Source organism: Notamacropus eugenii, chromosome 4 (assembly GCF_028372415.1).
Source record: "Notamacropus eugenii isolate mMacEug1 chromosome 4, mMacEug1.pri_v2, whole genome shotgun sequence".
In the NCBI taxonomy this organism is placed as follows: domain Eukaryota; kingdom Metazoa; phylum Chordata; class Mammalia; order Diprotodontia; family Macropodidae; genus Notamacropus; species Notamacropus eugenii.
Window position 1 is genome coordinate 348,683,850 of NC_092875.1, and position 22,186 is coordinate 348,706,035.

The following is a 22,186-nucleotide window of genomic DNA, read 5'->3' on the forward strand; positions in this document are numbered from 1 at the left end:
TACTGCTTCTGTCTAGTAGATAAAAATATACCACTGATGATGAGTTATGTTTTCGCATGATGTAAGCCTTTTTAAAGCAGTGCATTATGTCTAAGTTTGTAACTAGGTCATTGGACACAGTGCTAGATTCAAAAGTATATTCTAAATATGTTAAGGTACTAAGGACTTCTTTACAATCATTCTTTCAGTTTTTGCTTTCAGATATCAAGAAAATAGAAATAGTTTTTTTGTTTTGTTTTGTTTTGTTTTCTGTTACCTGCCCCAGGGGAGAATCGTCACTTCATTTATTACACTGCTACCTTTGAATGAGCTGCTCCAGAGCCTGGAATAATTTTGTTGATTGTATAAGAGCCACACTAATAGTCCTTTTAAAGTTAGGATGTCTTATGATTTCAGAAGGATTATTTTCACATCTCCAAGGAAAGAACAGCCAAGAAAGGTGGGGTATCAGCTGTGGCACTTTTCTGTGAAATCCTCTACTTCCACTTGTCATTCACATTTGCATTCCTCAAAATCATATGTTTACCAACAATTAAAAAGTGGTGCTAGCTTCCTCCCTTTCTTTTGCACCAGAGAAAAATCTACCAAGCCTTCTAATTCTTAAACAGATGCCCTTTAAATATTGTGAGACAAATGGGAGCTTGTGGCACGTTTCCCATGCTGCTGTTGTTGCTCATGTAACAACTCATTTCCATTTAATAGAAGAATAAATAGAACGGAGCTCTCTGTAAATGACAATGAACAAATTAGGTTTGCCTGGAATAGATTTCAGCCTGATCCTTTCCTGGTCTCCTAAAATTTTAATGTTTATTAAAAATGTCTATTTTGTAAGTTGAAAAATAGATCGGCTGGTTTGGGTCTGTGTGGCTTGAGTGCCCTGTTCATTTCAGATAAACAGATGCTCTGGTTTTGAAGTTTATTCAAATTTTGGTGCAGTCCATCTCTTGAAACAACAGTGGCTGATCTCAATTAGTGGGTTAGATGGCTGAGCTTCATTTGCACCTGTGATGAAAAATATAACAAAGATGTAATTAGGGTACAGATGAGTTGATTACATTTTGTCCACAATGGTGTACATATTTCACAAGCGACCAAGAGTAGTTTGTATCCTTCACCTGAAAAAAAAATGGCTAAATGCAAATTAATTTTATGGATGTGCATTCAGTTTTGAGTTAGTACAAAATTCAAGTAAAGCAATTAAAATCAAATTGGCCTTTAGACGACTAATTTGGCAAAGTGTGTAAGGTGAATTATATTTATTTAAATGAAAATCTATTGGCTCCAGATTATTTTTCAAATAGCAGGCACATCTTAAATGCTTGTTAAATAGAAAAATAAACTGAATTGGCAATGAGGGAATATATATGAATTCTACTTTTAAAACTTACTTTCATGCAGATATATACATACAAATGAGTGTGTATAGAAAGAGATAAAGAGATATATACATATGTGTACACACATATATACAGTATATGAACACTTGTCTTCACTGAGAACAATGTCCTCTCACTACCTTATGAAAAGTAGAATAATATAAACTAAGTGACTTTTTAAAAAAATAAAAATCAAAATTACAGTAAGGAAAATGTATAGAAATTCATTTAGCACTTCATTCATAGGCAAACTGAGGACCTTAAAGAAATGCTACATGCTGATGATGCTCAAGGAATCTAAATAGAGATTGTAGCACATGGTAAAGATTTAGTAAATACTTTTCTACTCCAAAATCAATTCTATCGATTGTCATTAAAGCAGCAAGCTAAAAACAATGAAGTGGTTTCTAATTTTCAGGCTCCTGGTGGAGTCTCTTCTATCTCTTCCTCTTTCCAGTTAAGAGCATCATTAAATGGTAAGAGCAAACAGCATATTGAGAGGCCAAGTGTTTTATTAATTCATCATCAGAATTATCTCAGTGCATTAATATTAATAGCTTCAAATTGGATTTCATTTAGGAGGTGAAATAAATATTCAGATAGTAAAAGACTACATAGCTAAGGACTCTTTGGAAATGGTACTACTAGGGAGTAGGACTTTAGGATGATAAGTTATGCTGACTTCTGTGAGCCCCTATGGGCACCTCCTTGGTAGACTTTTACATTGGTGTCAGCCTAACTTCTAAAATGAAAACTGCCCTCCTTCTTTGCTCTAGTGACATAATAGAAACAGATAAGTGTAAGTACTACTGTATTATCTCCTAAACTCAATCTAGTTTGACAGTATAGAGCCAGTTGAGGCAGATTGTCTCTCATGCATTTCATTTCATTTCATTCTCCGAGCATTTATTAAATGCCTATGGTGAAGGGAAGGGCAGTTAGATGACTCTCAGTGGATAGAGTAGATAGAGTGAGGAAGACCTGAGTTCAAACCCAGCCTCAGACACTTACTAGCTGTGTGACCCCAGGCAAGTCAATTAATTTCTATTCTCAGTTTCTTTCTCTTTAAAATGAGGATAATAATAGTACCTACCTTCCAAGGTTGTTGTAAGGATCAAATGAAATAATAATTACAAAATGTTTATAGCACAGTGCCTGACATATAGTAAGCTCTATATACATGTTAATCATCATCATTATTAAATATGCAAATTAAATAATACCAGTCATCAAGAAACTCATTTCCTAAGTGGGACAGTGCACTCACACTTAAATGCATTTATATGCGTGTGTACATGTCTATATACATATATACACATATATTTGTGTGTGTATAACCAAAGTGAATATAAAGTAATTTTGAGGGTAAAACACTAGCAATGAGAGCATGGAGAATAGGAGGAAATCAGGAAATGTCTCAACTATAGGTAGCACAGCATAGAAAATAAGGAATTGGCTTCACAACTGAAAAGATTCAAGTTTAGCCCTCCACCTAGCATACGGTGGCTGTGATCCTGGGCAAAGCTTTTATTCTCTCAGCCCTTCAGGCAACTCTCTAAGACTCTAGGTTGCAGAGAAGGTGCTGACTTGAATTGGTGGAGGGAATTTTCTCATCTGAAAACTCCCTATACCAAAGAAATCATAGGGCTAGGTCTTATCCCTACCCATGTTTATTATTTAGCAGCATTTAAAAAGGATTTTCTGCATGTTTGGTTATGTGACCTATTTCAAACTTTCATTTGCATTCAAGTCTTTAGCTTAAAAGAAATATTGAGAAAGACCATATATTATTGAAAGGGACCTGAGACCAGCCAGTGATGGGGGACCTGTGGCCTCAAGGCCGCATGTGGCTCTCTAGGTACTCAAATGAGGCCCTTTGACTAAAATCAAACTTCACAGAACAAGATTGTTTGGATTGAAGTTAGGATTCAGTCAAAGGGCCACACCTGAGGACCTAGGGGGTCACATGTGGCCTCAAGGCTGCAGATTCCCCGTCCCTGGACCAAATCAATCCCCTTCCTCTTCAGATGAGGAAACTTCTTATGATTACTCAATTCACTTTAATTCAACAAGTGTTTTAAAAATGATTACCGTATGCCCCTGGAGATACAAAGAAAAAAACATGACAGTCTCTGGTCTCAAGCAGCTTACATTCTACTGCACAACATAATTTCCTAGTACTTGGAGTAGGAGCTGTGGAAAATACACTACATGGCCATTTATAAGTATGAGGGACAATCCTCCCTAGGCACAAAAACTCCAGGTTAAAGAGCATATCTTTCTCATGAAGAAAAGGGAAGCCAAGAAAACTGTCCTATTGAGATCTGACAAGGCTGTGATGAAAAGAGTGAGACACGAACCTTCTGACTGTACTCAGAGCAGTCTGGGGGTGAAGTTGAAAATCATTTCTTAGAGGTTTATCTGCCAAGCTAGGATTGTAATATTAAATTGAGTCTATCTGTGAAAGTTTTTAAAAAAATATATTTTGCAATCAGTGTACTTAATAAGTCATATTAGTGGTAGTCCTGAAAAAATGTCAATAGGAATTTAGAGGAATTATAATAGATGCGAAAAAATATTTGGAGTAAAGGTGAACAAATGTCACATTAGAGATACTGTAGTATCCATTCATCATTCAACTTTATTTTTTTTAAATCCATAGAAGAATTATTTCAGGGATTTATGGTTTTTGTAACATATAGCAACATATCTATAACTTAGTAGATAAGCCTAATAGAAGTACTTGGATTTCAGAAAGACTGAGTGAATTGCTTACGGTCACACAGCTAGTATCAAAGGTGAAGTCTGAACCTAGGCCTTTCTCAGTCCAGACCCTGCATTCTATCTACTACTCCACAATGGCTTTCTTTAGGCAGAATTGTCCCTTTGGATGCCCATCAATTGAGGAATGGCTGAATAAATTGTGGTGTATGAATGTAATGGAATACTATTGTGCTATAAGAAATGATGAATAGGAAGACTTCAGAGAGGCCCAGAAAAACTTAAATGAACTGATGCTGAGTGAAAGGAACAGAACCAGGAGAACTTTGTACACAGCGGCAGCCACAGAGTACGAGGAATTTTTCTGGTAGACTTAGTACTTCATTGCAATGCAAGAACTTAAAACATTCCCAATGGTCTCTTAAGGCAAAATGCCTTCCACATCCAGAGAAAGAACTATGGAATTTTATCACAGAATGAAGCAGATCATTTTCTTTTGTATTATGTTTTGTTTTGTTTTACGATTTCTCCCATTCGTTTTAATTCTTCTATGCAACATGACTAAGGTGAAAATGTATTTAATAGGAATGTATGTGTAGAACCTATAAAAAACTGTATGCCATCTCAGAGAGGGAGTAGGGAGGCAGGGAGGAAGGAGAGGGAGGGAGGGGAAAAATCTAAGATATATGGAAGTGATTGTAGAACATTGAAAACAAGTATAATTATAATAAAAAGAATTGTCCCCTTTGTGAAAGCAGAGAAGGCATCCATCTCTGTGGTGGGACTTAGGGGCTATGAGAAGAACATCTAATGGCCTGTCCCAATCATCTTACCATCTGGAAAAGACAAATCTTTCTCATTAAAGTTGCCTTCTTTGGCATAGAATATTTATTTTTTTTTAAATACCCTGGTTAATATGTTTGTAAAAAATGAAGCCTAAAAATATTACAGGGTACTTTAGTAAAGGAAGAGAATAGCCCAGAGCAGAAGTCATTGCTTGGGGATAGGGGCCAAGATAAGAAACCCTGGGGAATTGGGTGTTAGGAACTTCAGGGTCCCAGGGGAGGGGATGATGAAAGAGGTAAAAAGCATTTCCAAAAGGTGAAGCTGATGCATAGATAATGCAATTTCAATGGCTTCACAATTTTGCCTGCAATTTTTCCTATTCAGCTTTATAACTGAAATAACTTTAATGAGAATCAACTCAATTCTTTCTACTTCTCTTCCTTCCAGATTTGGTCCTTGTTGACATAATGTGGAATCTCTGAATAAAAACTCGATTGATTTTATGTAACTTTAAAATGTAAGTCCATTATGCAAGATGGAAAACATTAGAAAGCTGAAAGTTAATATGTTTGCAAATTATTCCACTAAATGCAATAGAAACAAACTACATACAGACCATAGATCATGGAATCAGAGTGCTGAAGGGGACTTTGGAGATCTTTAATTCAAGCCCTTTTTTTCCTTTTTATTAAATAAAGAAACTGAGACTCAGAGAGATTAAGTGAGTTCCTTAAAACAACAAATCTAGTTTGTGGGGTCTAGCCCTGGCACAATCATGAATTAACTGTGTGACTCCACTTCTTGGCACCTCAGTTTCTACATATGTAAATTAAAGGAGCTGAACAGGAAGAACTCAAGTTCTATTCACTTCTATGATTGTAGGACTTATTTCTAAGTGATATCCATAGAGTAGAGAATTTTACCCTGGTAAACTAAAGGAACAGATTTGAACTAGAGGTCTTACTTTATGCAGTAAAGATGGCTACCCCATCAGATGAGACGATGGGCTTTGTAAAACACTTTCAGAATAAATGAAACCAAGACTTTGGGTATTTGTGAAGTACCAAAAGGCTCCTTTGCGTTTCATAAGATGGGAATGCCATAGGATTGTAGTCTAGGGTTATAATTGGGAAGGGACCCTAGAAGACATCAGTCCACCTCTTCATTTTATAACTGCCACTCAGAAAAATGAAAATGGCATGGCCAAAATCACATGATTGTTAACTATCAAAGTCAGATTTTAAATCCAAGTCTTCAGGATACAGAGCCAGTCATCTTTCCATTACATGCTTCCTCTAACATGCTAGCTTCAAAATGAACCTGTGATCTAAAAGAATCTCTGCTACTGAATAACTCTTCATGAGAGGACACTCATAAAAATGATCCAATTTCCCCCTCCTCCATCATAGTTCATCCAGACCCAGTGGAGTCCCTAGAGTCCCCAGCTGGTGTGACTTTTCTCCTTACCCATCCCATATGTCTCCCCAATCTTTTTGACAATTTTCCCTTCCCATTTTCCTCTCTTAAGCAGACACTGACCCTTTCTCCTTCCTCATCCATACCTTTATGAGAATTCAGAATCACTTCTCCACCCTGAAGTTAGGCCCACTCTCCCCCCCATTCTAATGGAGCAGATAACTCAATGCTTCTAAGGTCTTCAAAGCCTTGCCATCTGCCTTGTAATTGCATCTTTAGAACCTCTAGGGTTTTCCATCCACCTTTCAGCTGAACTCTTTCACATATGTTGTCTTTTCCAATTAGGAGGTGATCTACTTGAGAGCAGGGACTATGTTGTTGTTTTTTTTTTTTTTGTATCCCTATGCTTAGCACATAGTAAGCATTGAGTAAATTTATTTTTTCTTTCCATAAGTCATTAATTTAAGAAATAGTTTAGAAATATACCACTGGTATTTTAAAAAAATAATAATACTGCTGGGTGTATGTAGCCAGCAATCAGGAAGCCTCCCACTTTCAACTTCTAGATAGGTCTCTTGATATATGACCTCAGATGAGCTTTTTAACCTGCATGTTTTCCTTTTTTTTCTTTTGTAATATTAGAGTGAATAGCCTCATCTAATGGCTTCAGATTAGTTTGGATAGGGATAAGGATTAGGTTACAAGGTAGTATTTTTTTAAAGGTCATTCATTAAGGGAAAATAAAACTTCCTATGATATAAATAGCTTCTATTTTTTAATGTTTACTTCAGATTTAATTTAACATCTAATTTTGATATTAATATGAGCTGATGAATATAATTTCAAATACATTAATTCTAGTAACTAATTCAACTAGTCCAATAAAGTGAAAATGAGTCATGAGAATAAACGAAAGATTTGTAAGCACTAAGATTTTGTGGTTGTTGCTTCTCAGGAAAACATTTAACACACATTATCAATATTCAAAGTCGCACAGTTCCCTATTAAGAAAAAAATTCTTCCCAGATATAAGTTATCATGACAAGTAGCACTGTGAAGTGAACTGGCACCAGGAAGACCTTAAGTAGAGCAAGGTTCAAGTTTTGTCTCTAACACATATGGGCTGAATCACTCTGGGTTGGTCACTTAACTTCTCTGTGTCCCAGGAAACTGGGACTATATACTGCTGAGCGGATGCTGATCTGCATGGGTAGAGGGAATTTCTTCACTCATTTATGGTTCAAAGCAAAAAGAAACCACAACTATAGAATATTCTAGGCCCTTTCCCAATTCATATGCAGGCATGGGGGAAAATGGATGTCATTGTTAGTCTTTTCAGTGCAGTAGCCAGAGAACATATCCTATTTGTAATACCTCATTTAAAAAGCGAGGACAACAATCATATTCTGGCCATACATCACCCAGTTTACCTTAACCTGTACATTTTTCAATGGCAGATACCATGTGAAAATGAGCAGGTATGTGCAAACACAGCCTCTTTTTTATCAGTAATAGAACAAAGGCAAGCTTTTGCCACTTTTTTAAGGAATGGAGGCATACAGAGTCCTGATTTTTCTTTTGATAGAGAAGATAGTCAAGGAAGTGTGGTCTTCATTCATTTATTCAATGGTTACCAAATGTCCATCGTGTTTAGAGCACTGTACAAAGTTTAGTTAAACCAGAGTTCTGCCCTCATGGAGCTTATATTCCATCAGAAGGAAGCTTGGAAAATGGGTTTGCTTAGAGTTGCTCCCTACTCTTCCTTTCCTTGCTTTATTTTAACTTTGTACTTTTTCTTAAACCCTGGAAACCGAAATTGGTGTCATAATTTCAACATGTAACCCCATAGTAATAGATAATAAAAAAGTGTAGCACAAAGTAAAAAGTTAGGACTCTTAAGGCACATAGAAACGATTATAAATGGTGTCAGCAAGGGCAACAGCTGTGCTTGGTCACAAAATGTCCCTGGGTGTCATTATCAGAGGGAGATTATTGGGCCAGGTAGACCATCAGTATGGAGTTTCTTACAAATTCGTGAAATGAACTGCATAGTCTCTTATAAATAACACGCAGAAACAGCAATAAGGCAACCTGTCAAATACTTGTTATAGCAAGACTGTGTCTCGTTATTCCTCTGCGGACCCAGAGTCTGTCTACTGCCAGTGATTAGTTTGTTCCCAAAGCTGCAGCACAGTTTTTCTGAGCAGTGAGGCAGTTGGAACAATTTGCTTTCTAAACAGCATCTAGCATTTTCTTACATCTATTTATCTAGGTCACAATGACCAAACCACAGGATTCAGACCTCAAGGTAACTGAAGCCTTCCAGGAAATGAATGAATCAGAGCAGATTGCAGAGTGTAGAGTCTACAGACCAGGGGTGGGGAACCTGTGGTCTGGAGGCCACATGTGGCCCTCCAGGTCCTCAAGTGCAGCCCTTTCACTGAATCCAAACTTCATGGAAGAAATCCCCTTAATAAAAGTATTTGTTTTATAAAACTTGGTTTCAGTCAAAAGGACTTAGAAGGCCACAGGATCCCCATCCCAGTTCTAGATCATTCTCTCTCAACTAGGATTTTTGGAAATATCAAACCGTAATGGCCACAGATTTATATTCAAGAGACATTTAAAATGAATGGGAAGAAAGGGAAAATGGAGCAACTAGTCTCTTACTACCTCCGTGGGAAGAAACACTGACTGAAGAACCACTTCCTGCTAATGCTATGTTATCCATCCTTTTGGGATGACCCTTGGCAAGTGTGACATTTCTTATTCTGTGTCTCTTCTCATAGCAGAATTCTGCCTTAGAAGCCTGTGGTCTAAATAGAAAGATCAGACCCCAGAGTCAGTAGACTTATGTTCAAACCCTAACCCTGACTGGTCAGGTGACCTTGGGGAGTCCACTTAAACTCTCTAGTTTAGTTTCCACATCTGTAAAATAACGACACAATGATACTGACTTACCTTAAGGCATTATGTCAAGGAAAACTGTTTTTGTAAACTATATTATATAATTATTTCTATGGAAAGCCTGCTGTTCTGATATTTTGTACCATTGGAGAAAAGGTATAAAATCACTTTCTACACATAGTTAACACTTAAAATATTCAAATAAAGCCAAATCCAAGCAAAATTCCTTTGTCCTTCCTCTAACCAGATAGTTTTCTTAGCTTGGATATAGTGAAAGGAACTATTTCAACTTCCAGTTTGATTTTTTTTTCATCTTAAACCTGAATTTTTTCAATCTCCCCAACTCCTGCTTGATACATACCATTAGCATCACTGATATATACAATTATTCATAGACACTTGACACTCACTAGCTGTGTGACCTTGGGCAAGTCACTTAACCCCAATTGCCTAATCCTGGGTCATCTCCAGTCATCTTGATGAATATCTGGTCACTGGATTCAGATGAGGCTGGTGACCTGCATAGACCTCCCCCACTCAAAACAAAGTCAAGTGTATGCCATTACTTCTCTGACAGCATGGTTTTCTTCAGCAATGAAGGACAAACACACATTAGAGCTGTAAAGAATATTATCTAGTTCAGCGTGTGTGTGTATGTGTGTGTGTGTGTGTGTGTGTGTGTGTGTGTGTGTGTGTGTGTGTGTGTGTGTGTAGATAAGGAAACTGAGATACAGAAAAGTAAATGACCTGTCCAGGATCACATAATAAGGTAGTATAATAAGGCCCTTGAATCCCTCTAATGTTTTCCCGCTCTATTAGGCTACCTCCCTTAAAATTTGTCCATTTAATTATTTAACATAAGCTTATGTACATATATGCTACATATACACATACAGTAGTATCTTACATAGAATGTGAATATATTGACTTTCAAGTCTGGGAATGATGCCTTTTCTATCCTCCAAATCCCATTGTCCTGACTGAGAAAATTGGGATCACCCAATCTAGATCCCTTTGAGACAGCAGTAGGCCATGGCATCTGGATACTCTTTTGGGACTGATGTAAGTCAGGCACTATACGCATTACGTTTTTATTGACTGAGAGGAAGTTTGCCTGTTCATTGAGTGCATACTACAGGCTCAGACCCTAAGAGACTCTTTTAATTTGGGAAATTTAATCAACATTGGCAATATTTACAGCTGAGACAAATTCAGGAAAGAATAGAGGGCATGAAATGTCATCAAAAGCCTGAATAGCTCCCATTGTGAAAAGTCTGAAAAAACAAAGGTAGCGTCAGTATATAGTTTATGTTTGTGTGGCTGATATACTATATCAAGGAATGTAGTAGTTAGTACTCAGTTTGAATAGTTAACCAAACAATATTTTTTTTATAATTTGTGAAGGTCTTTTTTCTAGGTATGCTAAATACCAATGAGGAGGGCATAAAAAGCTGGCATTAAAGAAAATGACAGATGCAGGAATTATGAAAAGGGAAATGGGAATTTACTACATATGTTGTAGTGCTATCCCATTAAACACTTTGGGGAAGAAAGGAGTAGAATGAATTTGATACGTGCTTAGTGTTGTCCCTGATGAACCAAAAATACTTGTACTGGTGAACACGCAGTTCTCTGAATTTGAATGAGTCATACAGAATTTCTATTAGAAAACAGAAAACAAGGGAATTTGTGAAAGTCTCCTGAATATTGTTCCAGAAATCTTAATTTTTAAAAAGAGTTAAATGTTTAGAGACAACACAAAAGTAATAAGGAAAAAGAGAGTTGCCTTCAATTTAAAAAGTCAAAAAGTACAATTTGAAAAAAAAAAATGAAGTCAATGGATTACAAGGATACCTAGCAACAACTTTAAACATACAAAATGCCATTAAAAATATGTTAATGCATTTATTGGATGTATGTAAAGGTTTGATTAATTTGCAACTCCAGATTTTGAAAAGATATTTCTAGGTAGACATGGCACATGTCTGCAGGCTTTGTGATGACCTATTTGATAGAATTCAAATAAAATCTGATTCTGAGAATTGCAGTTAGCCTTCTTGGTCAATATAGTGTGGTAAAAAGAACAGTAGACTTGGAATCAAAAGATTTGTAATCCCAGTTTTGTTACAGAACCACAGGACCTTGGACAATGTTAGTAGAAGGAGTTTCAGGTAGCAAATGGACCAAAACTCTGAGTTAATCGCTGAAGTTACTTGAAACTAATAATCAAAACACACAGCTATTTTGTTTTGTTTTCATATTTGAATTGAACTGCCTCACTTACATGATTAAGGGATTTACCAATGCTTCTACCTGAACATTTTTCTCCTGATCAATAAATTAGGAATTCTAAAACTTTCTCATCTGAAAACATACCAAGCCATTTCTTTTAAACTCTAGATTGCTGAGGTATTATTCTGCTTGTAACTATTAAATGTTCTGCTTTCCCAGAAGCTTTATCCAGAGGTGCTAGAAGTGCTAGAAGACCATCTAATCAATCTTCCAAGCATTTCTTTTGTATACAGGGGGAAAGTATCATTAAACTTTTTGCATATGACAAGACAGTGATGGGAAAGTTAAAGGACAGCTCAAAGCCAGAGAGGCCATGTTTGTGTGATGAGGTGAGTTGTCTAAGTTCATATTCTGTTCTTCATTATGGAGAAGCCGTTTTTGATAGAAATGGCTTTGGAATATACAAGGGGCAGGGAATAAACAAGGGTACATAGACCACAGAACTGTCCATCGGGGGGTATTGCTTATATGCCTTGATTCAACATCGTTCCACGAAGCCAATGTTTTTAATGTCATCACCATCATCAGAGTCATTGTCATGATCATCTTGAGAGAAATGATTACTAAATAGCTAATTGTCAAAATGGCATAGACACAGGATTTATCCATCTCTGAGACCTTATTGGCCTCAGTGTCTGAAAGACATTGCTGATAATAAGATTGGATTGGCTTTCTCCTCAAATCTTATTCAGACTCCACCCAGGTGGGGAAGCCGATTGTGTTATATTTAGGTTTGGTTGGAGATAAATTCTTTAATTAGATTTCCCAAGGCTGGGGGAAGGGCAGGCGATTTGGAAGTAAATCACATGATCGAAGTCACATCCCTTAGTGCCTCACTAGAAGAGTCCACCTCTCATTATAATATTCATTCTCTCTCTTTACTTGTTAATCAATCAGAGTTGATTCCCACCCCCGTGGAACACCCACTCTTCCAAGGGCATATAAGCATTGAGTGAGTTCCATGATATCTCTTTGATCTAAGAGAGATGGTCAAGTGACCATATTTTTTATTAATAATATGCTAGCATTATGAATAAGATGATCACCCAGAAACTATGTCTCTTTTGAGCTTTTTAAACATCACAATCATCATCAATAGCTAACATTCACATAGTGCTACATTTATAGCTTACAAAACACTTTACAAATTTGATCCTCATAACAACTCCAATGAATAAGTGCTGTTATTAACCCCATTTGACAGATGAAGAAACAGAAAGAGATTAAATTACCTCCTCAGGATCACATGGCTAGTATCTTAGGCAGGATTTGAATTCAGATATTTCTAACTCCAGGTCCACCACTCTATCTGCTGTAACCCTAGATGCCTCTTCTATGTTCAATGTACTGCCGAGGCACAAAAGTAATTAAAAGGGAGTAGCAAAGTCCCTGTTACTTAGCATTTTATGATGTAGCAGTAAGAATAAAGCAAATACATATTTCTACACTTTTGCACTACAATAAACGGCAGAATATGACAAGTTTCAGGAGGTTAAAAAAATACTATGGATATTGATAGAAGGAAGGAATTATGGTTTGAGGAAAATCTGTACCAGATATATATAAAACCTAACTGATTGAAATTTAGAACTTAATTTATGTATGACCTCTAACCACAAAAATAAATAAATAAATTACAATGCTCATTTAGTTTTTAAAAATAATGAAATTACCAAATGTATATAGTCATCAGATACAAGTAAGATTCAATTGATTTTCTTTAATTTAGAATTTATCTTAGTTACTCTACTCTAAATGGTAACCAAGTACTGAGGAGAAAGGTAATTTAGGATGTAAAAATACCATAATGAAAACTATCAACACTAAGCATTATGGTACATCAAGTGATGAATGTCATAATTTCTTATTTTGCAAAATCATCAATGACTATTCTCAAAAAAACCCAAGTGTATTTTAAAATGTCATGTGATATATACAACAACAAGAGTGAAAGCATCTTCTATTTTGTTGTTCAATTATTTTCAGTTATGTTTGATACTTTGTGATCCCATTTGGGGTATTCTTAGCAGAGATACTGGAGTGGTTTGCCATTTCCTTCTCCAGCTCATTTTACAGATGAGGAAACTGAGGCAAATAGCCTCAAATGACTTGTCTAGGGTCACACAGTGTCTGAGGCCAAATTTGAACTCATAGAGAGGAGTCTACCTGACTCCAGGCCCAACACTCTATCTGCTGCATGAAGTGCTACTTTGTACTTCTGTCATTTTTTATGTTAGAAGTTTTAATATATGCTAAGAAAAGATAAGATATTTTCATTTAAAAGTATTTCACATACAATTAGGCTTTTTCTCAAGGCACACATTTTGGTTAAGCCACTAATTTTTCATTGTATGTAGTCAACCTCAACTTTTACAGGGAGCAACATTTCTAGAAAACAGCAAGAAAGTAAAAAAAATGAATGTTTGTACATTGAACCTATAGGAAATAGAAGTTTAGATTTCCATGCTACCAAACACTGCAATCTTTTTCTGGATATTGCTGAAATACACTTTCCTGCATACAATTCTTTATAGTAAAACAATAATTCTGATAAAATGCACTTTTCCTAACACAGTAACAATGGAATAACCCATAAAATGCAACATATAAAATAAAATAGGACATGAAAAATATTTTTTTCTCAATAGTACTTCCTGAGAATTCTGTGACCTTTTGTGCTAACATCTCAAAAAAAAAAACACACATTGATTTCAGGCAATATTCATTATTATAACACATGAAATCTACAATACCATAAATATTTTCCTCTTTCTTGTGGATATAATGAATCATCATTTCATTAACACCACACTAGCAACTAATGGCTTTCCAACAATGAAGCTCATCTAATACCTTTATTTTCTTGCCAAGCTGCATAACCGACTACGTTTGGGCTTACAGTAGGCAGTTTAAGTCTCAGGGTATTCCAAAAGGACTAAAGATACTGGTCTTTACGGGGCCTTCAGATAGATAGGATAGATCAGCTCAGTACCCAGTTAGTCCTAAAGAGATTCTCCAAGAGGTCTGCAACTAGTGCTCTCAGCAGACTAATAGGTGGGTCAGTACAATTTCTAAGGGTGTATGTTGGATGCCTCCCAGGTGGCTTGAGATTAATTCAGTCTTCAGCATATAACTGGCTTCTGTTAGGGCCAAATTCCTGCCTGAGAACTGGGCAAGGAGGAGGAGATAAAAATGGTATTGAGTCCTCTACCTGTTTTAGAACACCAGGAGACAGAAGGAGAAGCTGCAATAGAGGGTGGAGTCCATCACCTCATACAAAATTGAAGTGGCAATGATATCCAGACTTCCATTCATACTTTTGCTTCCCAGAATTCTTATCTTTCTTCAAAATTACATTCAGATTCTGCCTTCTGCAGGATGCCTTTTTTGTTTGTTCCAGCACCCAAAGCCTTCTCTTCTAAAGTTATTTTCCATATACATTGTATGTACAGTTATTTTTGATGTACCTACTCCTTTACAGGCTATCTTCCATATTAGAACATAAACTCCTTGAAATGAAGAAAGTCCAGGGAAGATTCATATGAACTGAGGTAGAGTTCATATGAATGGAGCAGAACCAGGAGAGCATTTTATACCTTAACATCAATGTTGTAAAAATGAACCCTGAAAGACTTAAAAACACTGATTAAGATTTTGTTTATTTTGCTTCTTTGTCTTGCTTGGCTGCATTTATGAAACAAAAGTTCTATTATTTCTTTTTTTTTTTTTTCAATGAGTGAGAAGAAGAGGGCGGGTAAAAAAAAGAAGATATGATTATTAGGAAAAATCCCCATTTTCCATTTTAAATATAAACTTTATATTATAGAGAATCATACTTTCCTTCTTTTTCAGTTCTTCTTTGAATATGAAAATCATCATGTGTGTTAATGCTTGTCAAACACATGTATTTTTTAAGAGCTCAAAGGATGAGGGGGGCAGCACCTATTTGCTAACTAACATTCATCAAAAGTTTTAAAGCCCAGAGGCAGGCAGCTAACACAGAGGGGATCCTCCACTGGACATTTATAGGAATACGTGGAAAACAAGAATCACATATTTTAAAAACCTACTTTAACAAAAATATGCATTGTATTGAGCATAATAGTATTTAATTACATTCACATATCATAATTCCCTAAGTCATTCCTTAATTGGTGGGAATCTCTTCATTTCCAGTCCTTTGTCAATAAAAAGCTGTTAAGCATATTTTGTGTATATTCAGGACCTTTTTTCTTGTTCTAAGATCTCTTTAGGGTACTAATAGGGTATCCTAGTGGTAATATTACTGGTTTAAAAGTTACTATTTAGTAACTTTGGGACACATAATTCTAAATTGCTTGTCACAATGGCCAAATCTATAGATTTGACATATAAAAATAAAATTAGGACCAATTTACAGCTCTACTAACATATGAACAGTGTTCTTGCTTTTCTATACCCCTTTCAGAATTGACCATTTGTGCATGCGTGTGTGTGTGTGTGTGAGTGTGTGTGTGCTTTGCCAATTAGATGAGTGTGAGGTAGAATGTCTGAGTTGTTTTAGTTTGTATTTCTGTAATTATCAGTGATTTGGAACTTTTTTTTTTCTTATGACTACAGATAGCTTGGGGATTTTTTCCTTTGCAAATCATTTATTCATATTCCTATGTCATTTTTCAATTGGGGAATGGCTCTTATTCATATAAATGTGAATAAATTCTTTATATCTTGGAAGCAAGATTTTATACCTGAGCAAACTGATAAGTTTTTTTTTCTCTAATAAACTGTCTTCATTGTAGACCTTGGTGTATTCAATCTGTATATGCAAAAACTTTTTAAAAATTTTATGTAATCAGAATTGTCCATTTGGTTTCTTAACCTATCCATAAATCAGAAATGTTATTCCTTCCTTGTTTCTCTAATTTGTTTATGATGTAACCTTTTATATCTAGATCACATATCCACTTGGAGCTTATCTTGATATAAGGTGTGAGGAGTTGATCTAAACCCAATTTCTGCCATATAGATGTCCAGTTTTCCCAGCAGGTATTATTTTTCAAGTAGTGAATCCTTATTCCAGTAACCAGATTATTCAGGTTTTTTCCAGTACCAGACTACTAGATTAGTTTGCTTCTGTATATTGTATACTGAGTCTGTTTTAATGATTGCTCTATGTTTTTAATAGTACAATTATTTTGAGAATTACTTTTAAGTATAGTTTGAGATCTGGTGCTTCCATACTTCCTCCCCACTTTTTTTTTCATCAGTTCCCTTGAGATTCTTGAATTTTTTGCCTCCAGATGGATTTTATTGCTTTTAATAAATGACTGGCCCTTCTCCTTTTCTACCAATACATTTCCCAGATGATACATTTTTCTCCACTTCTTGTGTGCAATGTATCATTGGTTTTATGCAATAATTTACATATTATGTCCACCATATATACCTCTGCAGTTTTCTTTGGGGTTTCCACAAAATTAATTCGTTGGAGATTGTTGTATTCTATGAGTCACAGATATTTGACATCCCTGGTAGAATACTGGTGGTGGATCTCTATGAGGAAAGCTTGTGTACATGATTTACAGGTCAGAGGGAATATCTAGATTGATGATACCCATAGATCTATTTGAATAGTTCAGTATTTAAATATTTATACATATAAGAATAATAAGTAAATTATACAAGTGAGCTATAACAGATACATGTGTATAAGAGAATTGATATTTCACTATCACAATGTGTGAATGAGGAGACACTCTAGAGGCTGACAGTGTGTCTATACCATAGTTCCTTTATTATATAATAAAGAAGTTCTCTTATAAAATTAAAAATAGAAACATCATTAGACCAAAAAGATAGATATGACAGCAGGATTTTAACTAGTTTGGACCTAGATGTGGAAATTCAGTTGCATGGAATATAGACTCAGGAGTGATTTGTGGAGAAGATTCCTGAAGGAAGGAGAAGTAATTTATTTTTCCTTCTATCAGACATTATATCTAGCAGCAATTTGTCAAATCTGCTCAGCAGTTCAAGAAAATATAATACACAACTGAGGACAGTTTTATATTCAAAAGGAGGGAACAGCTTTGAGGAAGAGGATTCTTGACAGCAGAAAAGAGAGTCAGCTATGAAGAGGAATAGAAACTGGGAAAAAGGAACTTCATGAGCATTCTAGAAAGAGATAAATGACTGAACACCAGGAGCCATGAGCTGCCTTCGCCACTTGTGCATTCAACAATGCATCTCTCTCTCTCTCTCTCTCTCTCTCTCTCTCTCTCTCTCTCTCTCTCTCTCTCTCTCTCTCTCTCTCTCTCTCTCTCTCTCTCTCTCTCTCTCCTATGTTACTCTAAGTTTGAGCCTACCTTTCCTTGGGTACTACATATTGCTGGGATAATGTACTCTACATTTTTGGATAGAATGTTATATAGATAACTGTTTTTAAGATAGTATACTTCTTTTCTAAGGGCTAATTGTGTTGTGTGTGTGTGTGTTCAGTTGTTTCAGTTGTGTTTGACTCTTCATGATCACATTTGGGATTTTCTTGCAAAATACTAGAGTGGTTTGTCATTTCCTTCTCAAACTCATTTCACAGATGAGAAAACTGAGGTCAACAGGGTGAAGTGACTTGCCCAGGGTCACACAGCCAGAAAGTGTTTGTTTTTTTTAACTCAGGTCTTCCTGACTGCAGGCCTAGCATTCTATCCACTGTGTCTACTGATTGATTATTAATGGGAATCACACTAATTAAGATTCATGGACTATACAATATTACCAGTACAACCTGTATTACTCCTAGAATCTAAAGTGACAGTTATCTTCTGGGGGGCCCAAGTTATGAATATGAATGAGAGTTGGAGTAACATCAATGGGTATGTTACAAAAATAAACAAATGTCTTCAGTGCTTGGAAGACCTCAGGTCAAATCTTACTTTAGATACAAAGCAGATATGTGAACTTGGACCAATCTTCTGACCCCTCATTCTTCCAGTAAAATCTCTAAGACTATGTCCAAATACCTATTTCAAACTAGAACAAACTACATCCTTCCCAAAGAAACTGGCCTTATGAAATATTGTATTTTTAAAACTTCCATCTTCTTATCTCCAAAACTTCTCCTATATTTGCCTGACTACAGAGTGACTTAAAGATTGGGGGAGGAGGGAAATCTCGCTGGTTTATATTTATATTCCTTGCCAACAAATGAGCAAGCTCTGTTTACTAGTGATGAAAAAATAAGTTCTGTCAACAGTAATGTGTAGTTCACTCCCTCACACATCTCCCAGCCCCTGTTTTATATGAATGCTAGAGGAGAATGATAATATGAGATTATTTGCTTTTCTAGTCAGGCTAATTAAAATTTCGAAGTCTGTGCCTATTCAAGCTAAATAATGTAATTAAAAAGACATTTAGTTATTCACCTGTTCATTACAGCATAGAGAGTAACAAATGTTTTGCCTGAAGTAACAAAATGGCCTCCATTTTTAAACTCTTGTTTTCTGAATTTCATACTCATAAGTTTTCTGATAATTTCCCTTTGGGTTGAAATACAAATCAAACAGAGGATATTTGGCATCTCTAGTTGTGCTTTTTAGTATGAAGTCTAGTACATTAGTAGACAGTGTGACCAGCAAGGTTACCAATTGAAACATGAGCTCGAACACTTGAGTTCCAGCATTAATCAGCAACGTAATCTTGTGCAAATAATTTACTCTCATCTGCCTTCATTTTTTGCCTTTATTCCTAGGACAGAATGTAAAATAAATGGAGATAATGATTTGCTATCTACTTTGTGCGTGTGTGAGGAATTTGTGAGATAATGGATTGTAAAGACCTTTTAAGTCTTTGAAAGAAAGGTACTACGTAAAAAAAAAACCTGTCATTTAATGTCCACTGTAATGGCTATTTAATATTACCATTTGAATCTTTGAATGCTATACCTAATCATTTTATAGTAACTTTGTAATCACAATTCATTAAAGATTTTACTTTATTTTTTTTTTGCATTTCTCTTGACATTGGGTTTACAAACAAGTTCATTTAAAGTTCAAAGGAAAAGAATATTTGTCATTTTGAATGACAACCTTAACTAAAAAGACAATGGGGAAAAAGCGTGAATAGCTGTAAGGTTACTGTAATGTTTTAAAGGGACAGCAATAAATTGCAAGGACATTTTTATGGAGTTTTTTAACCTCTGGCCTTTGTAGAGGAGAAATCAATAAGATATTAAGAAAATCATGAATTAATGTTTCATATAATGTAGACATCAGTAGGAGTCATGTGGCTTAGATAAATTTCCAAACCAGTAGCTGCCCATCTTGAAACAAAGATATACAGCTCTATATGGGGATCATTTTTAATTATTCTCAGTTCACATTAATGGATGACTTTGTGGTATTAAGCTGGCTATTTAAAAACTCAATGTTATCTGTAATGTTATGATAAAATCCACAGAGGAAATGAAATCAAAATGAGGTCTTCTACATTAAGTTAACATCACTTCTGTGAAAAGTTGGCATTTCCCAGGGTTTTTCTAAATGATTGCCAAGTCTCTTAAAGCAATGTAAGGTCATGAAGCAACCCCGTGTTCAAGGTATCACTCGATTTTGATTTTGGCTCATAGAAAAGATTATATCCCAAATTCACATATGTTAGGGTGTGTTTTTGAGGAGTAGAGGACTCCCCCTATTCCCGCTAGAGGATGTGTAGCACTCAGAGAACAGGCAAATAACCCAAACCCAGACAGGACCAGATACCTCCCACAAAACAGTAGGGCAAATTGCCACGATACTGGGTCCCCAGGTAGTTTCCTGGAATGGTCAGCTACTATTATTCATTTTCTCTTCTTCTACAATAATAAACCTTATGTTAACCCCCCCCCCAAAAAAAAAAAAAACCCAGAAAAATGTTTAATTTCACTCCTGGAGAGAAAAATTCACTACCAATCATTGTTCCAATGGTTGTTGATACTGAGGAATAATGTGCTAGCTGAGTTATTCTTCAGTCATTTCAGTCATGTTTTACTCTTCAGGACCCCATTCAGGTATTGGTTTTGTTTTGTTTTGTTTTTTTTTTTTTAACAAAGATATTGGAATGATTTGTCATTTCCTTCTCCAGTTCATTTTATAGATGAGGAACAGAGACAAACAGGATCAAATGATTTGCCTGGGGTCACACAACTAGGAAGCATCTAAGGCCAGATTTGAACTCAGGAAAAATGAGTTTTCCTGACTCCAGGCCAAGCACTCTATCCACTGTACCACCTAGCTGCCCCATAGATGAGAATTCTATGGCAGTAATTCTTCCAAGAACTCTAGGGGGCTAGCTATGTCACTTTGCTCTTTTCTCCCCCATGCATGTAGTGAAAGTTAATGCTTAAGGATCATCTCCTCTTAGGAATAGCCTATGCATACACCTCTAGTGGATGCCTCCTATGAGGGCATGGAAGCTGAGACTGATTCATAATGGGTCAGGCATAAAAATCCATGACATGCCTCAAACCTTTTGGCTCATCCTCCTAAATAGATTAAATAGGTTTCAACTTAAGCAGTGTGACTGCAGAGTGGTAGGTAAAATACTTGGCTTCTCAAGTTCCCTTTCAGAATCCCAGAGTAGCCTATAAACCTGCTGAATTTTGGAAAAAAATTCATTCAGTTTGTCTACAGTGTGCCTCATGTGCGTGACTGTGTAGTAAGCCATATACCTGGATATTTCACCCACTCTGAAATACAGCATCTTGGTATGTGACTGGATGGCCCAACTTCAAAAGCCTTGATCAGCATATCTTTTGCCAATGTCACTTCAAATACCTAGAGATCCCTGCCCACCTGTCTTTTCTAAGGTCCAGTTTATCTTAAACTCACCTAGTGTCAGAAAGTAGGAAATCTGCTACTTTTTTTTCCTTGAAAGCCCAGGCAAATAAATCTATTGCTTAGATGGAAGTCAGTAGGTCAGGTGGATGAGGAAGGGGAAATTCATTTCCAAATATATGCAATAACTGCATGTAACACTTTTATTTAAAAAAAAAATCAAATACAACATAGCCTTTTAAAAATAAATTTGCTGGCTATAAGAATAGTCCAGACAGAAACATTTGAATAATTCAGGGAGAGGTTTCAAGGTCCTTCTTTTGTAAGGAGAGGGCAAAGAATAACTAGGAATGAGAAGAATCTATTCTACCATGCAGCTAATTTCCTGGTGTTGGTACAGCATGGAGACAATTAAAAAAAGGTGGTGAATACAGCAAAAGTTGGTGAATACAGTTTTCCCAGTGAAAATAAATAAACACAAATATTTTAGTTGGGGGCTGAACCAAATGAATTGCCTTATATTTTATTGAGAGTAAATGAATAAGAATGATGCTAACAAATTATTTAAAAAATAAATGTCCCTATAACTCTCTGGGAAAGCAGATTTCTCCTTCTGACTCCTCAAGAAGGAAAAAAAAGACTAACAAATCTTGGATCAGAGCTACCAAAGAAAGAGATGTTACAAGAAGCAAAATGACTTAGTCAACTAAGAAGTAACGCTGAGAATCAGAAGTCATTCAATCTAATTAGGTGCTACTACTAGGTATGGCTGAAGCAAAGTAATTGATATTTGTATCTCTGTGTCCTCATTTGCAGAATGGGCAATATCAATATTAATTTTACCCAGAGGAATTTTGCAAGGAGCAATTTTTCTACCTAATGATAATAATTAACAGTTAT

General features: G+C 35.8%; 1 long non-coding RNA gene across 2 annotated transcripts in view; it reads right to left on the reverse strand.

Annotated features, from left to right (window-relative positions):
• Positions 1-780: 780 nt before the first annotated feature.
• Positions 781-22,186, reverse strand: part of LOC140501574 (uncharacterized) — a 43,737-nt gene continuing 22,331 nt past the window's right edge. For both annotated transcript variants that reach the window (XR_011966242.1, XR_011966243.1), the window contains exon 3: positions 781-1,002. This is a non-coding gene — a long non-coding RNA (uncharacterized lncRNA). The remainder of the gene's footprint in view (positions 1,003-22,186) is intronic.